The sequence below is a fragment of the Schistocerca americana genome, chromosome X (genome assembly GCF_021461395.2).
Source record: "Schistocerca americana isolate TAMUIC-IGC-003095 chromosome X, iqSchAmer2.1, whole genome shotgun sequence".
NCBI classification, from domain to species: domain Eukaryota; kingdom Metazoa; phylum Arthropoda; class Insecta; order Orthoptera; family Acrididae; genus Schistocerca; species Schistocerca americana.
Genome location: NC_060130.1, coordinates 687,637,240 through 687,644,035, shown reverse-complemented (window position 1 = coordinate 687,644,035; position 6,796 = coordinate 687,637,240). Strand labels below are relative to the sequence as shown.

Here is a 6,796-nt window from a genome sequence, read left to right as displayed (position 1 = left end):
AGTAGGTATTAAAATCCATGGAGAAGAAATTAAAACTTTGAGGTTCGCCGATGACATAGTAATTCTGTGAGAGACAGCAAAGGACTTGGAAGAGCAGTTGAACGGAATGGACAGTGTCTTGAAAGGAGGATATAAGATGAACATCAACAAAAGCAAAACGAGGATAATAGAATGTAGTCGAATTAGGTCGGGTGATGCTGAGGGAATTAGATTAGGAAATGAGACACTTAAAGTAATAAAGGAGTTTTGCTATTTGGGCAGCAAAATAACTGATGATGGTCGATGTAGAGAAGATATAAAATGTAGACTGGCAATGGCAAGGAAAGCGTTTCTCAAGAAGAGAAATTTGTTAACATCGAGTATAGATTTAAGTGTCAGGAAGTTGTTTCTGAAAGTATTTGAATGGAGCGTAGCCATGTATGGAAGTGAAACATGGACGATAAATAGTTTGGACAGGAGGAGAATAGAAGCTTTCGAAATGTGGTGCTACAGAAGAATGCTGAAGATTAGATGGGTAGATCACATAATTAATGAGGAGGTATTGAATAGAATTGGGGAGAAGAGGAGTTTGTGGCACAACTTGACGAGAAGAAGAGACCGGTTGGTAGGAGATGTTCTGAGGCATCAAGGGATCACAAATTTAGCATTGGAGGGCAGCGTGGAGGGTAAAAATCGTAGAGGGAGACCAAGAGATGAATACACTAAGCAGATTCAGAAGGATGTAGGTTGCAGTAGGTACTGGGAGATGAAGAAACTTGCACAGGATAGGGTAGCATGGAGAGCTGCATCAAACCAGTCTCAGGACTGAAGACCACAAAAACAACAACCAAGGAATGGAATGAAGTGTGGTATAGTAGCCACCGTTTGGGATCTCCCTCGTGTGTGTCTATCATCAGGGCACCGCCACAAAGGTCAAAACAGCCCAATGTCCTAATTACACAACACGTTACTAATTACCACCGACCATGGACCGCATATTGGCCTCCTTTGATCTCGCGGATCCCCAACACAAAGCATCAAGTTGCGCCATTCTGCTGATCTGCAAATTCAGGATTTGTTTCCTGTCTCTTTCTCAAGAGGCCACTCCCACTTTGTCTTTGTGAACCAATGTCCTGAAACACGCAGAAGAGGTTTTCATCTCTCCTCAGAATACAGTATTCATATTGGTCAATGCTGGAGACAAAGGGAGAGCTGAATCATTTTCGATATAAAAAATAGAATGAAATAAGCCCTTGGCACTATCCTATCAAATTAATTGATTAATAATTTACATTAGTCAAATAAATCGCTTAAAACACTCACTTCCACCTTACAACATTACGATGATCCTTCTTCATAATAAAACATATTTTCAACATTGGAGTATCACCCACAAACACTATTCAAATCAATTAATGAAATTTCCACCACAAATAGATCGTAGCGCTAAATATGTCTGGCAACGGCCTTGCCGTAGTGGATACACCGGTTCCCGCCAGATCACCGAAGTTAAGCGCTGTCGGGCGTGGCCGGCATTTGGATGGGTGACCATCCGGGTCGCGATGTGCTGTTGCCATTTTTCGGGGTGCACTCAGCCTCGTGATGCCAATTGAGGAGCTACTCGACCGAATAGTAGCGGCTCCGGTCACAGAAAACCATCATAACGACCGGGAGAGCGGTTTGCTGACCACACGTCCCTCCTATACGCATCCTCATCTGAAGATGATACGGCGGTCGGATGGTCGCGATGGGCCACTTGAGGCCTGAAGACGTAGTGCTAAATATGTTAGGCTCTTGTACTCACCAACGTTTGAGATCACAAACACCCTCCTCCAGCACAATGTTCCACTAAACATATCTGTTGAAAAAAAATCCTACTGATCACACAAATTAGCGATGGCGAGCCACGCGCTGTTCGCTGACTGCATGGTAGCCCCCTTCTGTAGTGGCCATTAGAGAGACCCACATCTGCACAGGCTATGCCTGCTCATACCAAACTCATGCGTGCTGCGATATGTAGAGAAGCACTAAACACACACACTTAAACCACGATCCAGTCTATAGTAATAGTAGTTGTCATGGTTAGATGTCGGAGATCGCTATCAATCCGGAATTTGACTCCCCCATTGGTTTTCTCGTGCACTATAGAATTCCTAAATTGGTTCTCTCTGCTACATTAGGAGGTATACTGCATAATAGGACAGAGACAACAGCAAGTACAGCTGCAAGACAGTGTCCACTACAAAGCACGGAGAAGCGCTAAACACGACACATTTAAGCCAGTCAATAGCAGTGGATATCATGCCTAGATGTCGGAGGTTGCTGAAAACACTCGCACATCCCACACAGTCATCCCCCAGATGTCCACATGCAATGTGCCCATGCCCTCATACATCGCCAATGCCGACGTTCAGAGGTCGGTGAAAATTAACGTCGCGGCCGCAGCTGCAGAAATGGATGCGCATGTATGCCAGAGTGTTTCACCCTAGTGGGAGCCATCCATGACACATACACAAACACAGACATACAGAAAACAGCGTAAACGCATGGCTACTGTAGAAGATGTCTTTGGAGGTGGCTGCATGCATTCGAGTACAGTTCTTTACAATGCTGTGTGATCAGAAAAATAGTACATTTGCCCTAGGTGTTGGCAACTGTCCTACATTTACAAGCAGTTTTGGAATACATGGAGAGAAGTGATGTTATGATCACATGGCCAGAAGTAGCATAAAATTGGTAAAATGACGGAAAATACGTATAAATTGAGGAAAAGTACGCCGAAAAGCGGGAGTAATTGCATGTCTTCTGCTTGGTCGAGGAAATTTCTTGTACATGGGAACGAGTATGCGACAGCAAGAGAAATATGAGAAAAAGTTGACATGAAAGCACCGGGAACCAGCGAAACAGACATTTTCGTTGACAGCGGTAAGTCGGTTGGAATAGAATGTTTAACGTGGATGACCTCCAAATGTGGAATAAGAAATTTATACATGTCAGATCACAAGCCTAGTTGTGACCCCAATCGCCTTATAAATTTTTATAAAGTGTCTTTACTAGCTGGGGTTACTGCAGTACACAACTGCAGAATGGTTCTCATGTTTGACCCTGTGCTGGATTCCTGAGGTGTCTTAAACCTTAACAAACAGTATTTACAATGTGCTTCTCTGTGCTCTCCATCAATCACAACCTTGCGGTGTCAGCTTACAAAACAGTTGCTGTATGTTTTCTTTAACAACATTTTAGTGTATACCTATTGAGATAAACAGTGACACATGCAAACTGACTCCTGTCTTTGATGCTTTCCTTGAAAAGAGAGCCATCTGCCTCAAAACTTACATGGATCTCTGCAAAAGGACGACAGAAAGTTGGTTGAGTGATCGGTTGAGAGGGAGAGAGGGAGATGTAGCCGAAGGTCATTTATCATGCATTTAGCAATCTTTTTCGTATTCTCTCGGGGTGTATCAGTTGTATGGAATAACCTGCCATCAGCTCACATGAAGTTGCGTGTTCTGTGTGTGACTTAGAGCACAATATACCTGCGATCGTTAACAGCAAACCTCGGCAAACCACAGTTATCAGAGGACTTCCAACTCGTGTGTGATGAGATATGTCCATCGATAGAAAACCTGTTTCCGTACCCTCCTCTAGACGAACGAAAATGAACGTGAAGTAACCCATTTCTCTGCCACATCTTAGATGTAAATCGAGTCTTCAGTTACGTATAGGTACGAAGCGGCTGTTACTATATTATTCATGTTCGTCCTATCCTAAATGTATGCAAGAGGGTCATCAGGGAGAGGGCAAGTTTTAGGACTTTTAGTAGATTGGTGAATAAGATGCGCAAACATTCTTATTGAAAATCAGACAGCACATGGGTATGTTAGTAATATGACCGATACATATGGAAAACTGTGGAAAAATGTGGAAGATGACATAAAATCGCTAAAAATTGAAGAAATCTTGTATAATCACTAAAAATTGATGTGAGATACGTAACAATTTAGGGAAATAGCATGAAATATGTAGAGTCCCGAAAACCTAGTAAAATCACGGAAATTGACTCAGAATATATAAAATTAAAGAGAAATACCATGAAAAGAATACTGTGGAAAATCAATAAAATTTCGTATTCCGGAGGAGGCGAGTACACTAATGCTACATATACACACCTCAATAGTGGCGAGAGGAGGCCTTCCAGAGACAAGACATCAAGATGAAATGGCAACACTATACTGCACATGAGTAGTGCAGCCTAACTTAAGAGAATGACTACTGCGTGCAACAGAAAGATTACCAGGGGTGGTGGTAAACTGCGGTAAGACTCTGGCTACTGACTGTTTTTTTCCTCGTAAGATGTCACCGTTCCTTCGTATGCGTTTTCGGCTGTCGACAATCATTTTATAGGGCTGTTATGAACATGTCATAATTTCTGAACCATAATCGGGCCTGAACATCATAAACAGCAGGCGTCATACACCTATGGAAATCTCTGTAGTGTTTGTGTTACAAAGAATCGATGTTTTCTTTGGTGTGCAAGGTAGTAGTTTTGCGCGGTTCTAGGAGCTACAGTCTAGAAACGCGCAACCGCTACGGTCGCAGGTTCGAATCCTGCATCGGGCATGGATCTGTGTGATGTCCTTAGGTTAGTTAGGTTTAAGGTTTAAGTAGTTCTAAGTTCTAGGGGACTGATGACTTCAGAAGTTAAGTCTCATAGTGCTCAGAGCCATTTGAACCATTTTTGGTAGTAGTTTTATCACTTTACAGTTACTCATCATAGTTTATCGTGGAGAAACTTCCCTGGAGAATGTATGTCATGCGCTTGGAATATATTTCCTACATTGGGATATTAACAGCGTTGCATTCAGCATGACTAATAGGCCAGAAGCTGCAGTGCTCTGTATTAAGGGCAAAACCGTAAACTAAGCAATGCATGTGTTTATGTTCCTCAATCAGTTGTCTCTTACCAGTACCTTCTAGGGACTGACTCCAGACACTACAACAATACTTCTGAATTGGTGGCGCAGCTGATTTACGTAAAATGCTTCAAGCGACGTCCAACTGGGACTCCATTACACACAAATCCCACATTTCTTCTTCATAACTGTATATTATATGATCAAACACGCTTATATCTACTACACACCGATAAAGGGTGCTAACCTCCTCGACATGTGCGTATTTGGAGAAATCTTATGCACTTGAATGGGTGCCATGTGTAAGATTGGTGTGGGACGACAGTTAAGGACTGAACTCGCTCTGCTCCTTCATGAGACATGGACTGTACCAGTCTACTTCGGGTCAGGTGCAGATGCAATCAGTGACAATGTTGCAGGGAGGGTTGGCCAAAGACAATGCAAGGAGATCTTTCAATCTCTAACTTTATCCTAAGAATGGGAAAATGCTGTCCATTCCATACAGGGAAAGTTGGGCAATTGTTATCATAACTTACTCACTATGATCGAAGTGCTAGAAATTAGAAATATGAAGATCCCTGCTTCGTACAATTTGATATATATATGTATGTTTGAGAACTAACAATGAATGCATGTTCTGCACAGTCATCTATCTACATTCGCCGTCTAGTGTACGGTACACGTAAAAAGTAGATGGGGGGGGGGAGGGGGGGGCTGGTTTAGCGATGATACAGAAACTGTGAAGAAGCATCCTGCTGTGTCGCTGGTCAATGTTGAAATTACAGAAAAACTGGCAAAATTGCTAAAATTGATCGCACTGTCAACTGTGGTGATTATTACAGTACATGAATGATGTGTTTTCCATCTCATCTGTCCACAGGTACACTGTTCATTACCACATGTTGACTGACTGACACCACTTGTTTAAGATGGAGAGACTGTCTTAGTGGGAGCAACACTCTCCAGAGATGGTCTGCAACGAAACAGTGATCACACATATGACTGCAATATGAGGGATCAGTTGAAATGGAACACTTAGACATCTGCTAACATGTCACTGTGAAATATGACTTTAAAATGCAGAGGTCATTAACCACCCTTGGACAGCTTTTTGGATATGGTTCACAATGCTGTAAAACTCTTCCAGTTTCTGTATATTGCGACTGTCTTTTATTCCAATCATCCTGTGTGTTGTGAGAGCAGTAGCACCATAATTTACAAAGTGCAATGTCCAGCTTTCAGTATGAGGTGAAACGTGTTAACATCAGTTTGGAAAGTGGCACAGTCCTTGAAAGCATGATGGAAAATACAAAATTTATGGCAGTGTACAAAGCCGTAGTCATACATTGCTTGGATGTGTTACAGCCGAAAAAACAGTGTATCAAACAACAAAACAGGGACCCTCGCTTACGACTGATAGCCTGTGGGATATGGCCCTCCTACAGTACAAGCGATGAAACTTTTCATTGGTCTGTGCAGGTCACTTCGATCACTGGTCAGTTGCTCTAATGGATCAATACCTGTGTATGTAATAGGATGCTACATGTGCTCGATGCGAGAACACAGACAGTATTTGCATTCGATACATATCTATCAGAAGAGAGAGAAGTGGTAAAATCTTACCAAGTTCTCTGTCAGATGAAGTTAATGAAATTTTTATAGTTCATAGTTCGTTTTCTCTGTTTGATGGTACAAATAACGATGACAGAAAGAATGTTTGGGTGACATATCTCAATGCACCCTGAAGGATGCAGATCTCCTTCGGACTGCAGTTCCTGTATGTAGTTTGGAAATTCAGTCCAATACAGTAGCAAAATCCTTGTCCTTCTTCCAGTTCCTGTAACTGTTTGTACTGTCTTTTCTACTACCTCGTGTAGCAGGAGAAAGCTTTGTTTGGCGCTGGC

The 6,796-nt window shown here is 42.3% G+C and overlaps 1 pseudogene; it reads left to right on the top strand.

Annotated features, from left to right (window-relative positions):
* Positions 1-1,437: 1,437 nt before the first annotated feature.
* On the top strand, positions 1,438-1,555 carry LOC124556953 (annotated as a pseudogene).
* Positions 1,556-6,796: the final 5,241 nt, after the last annotated feature.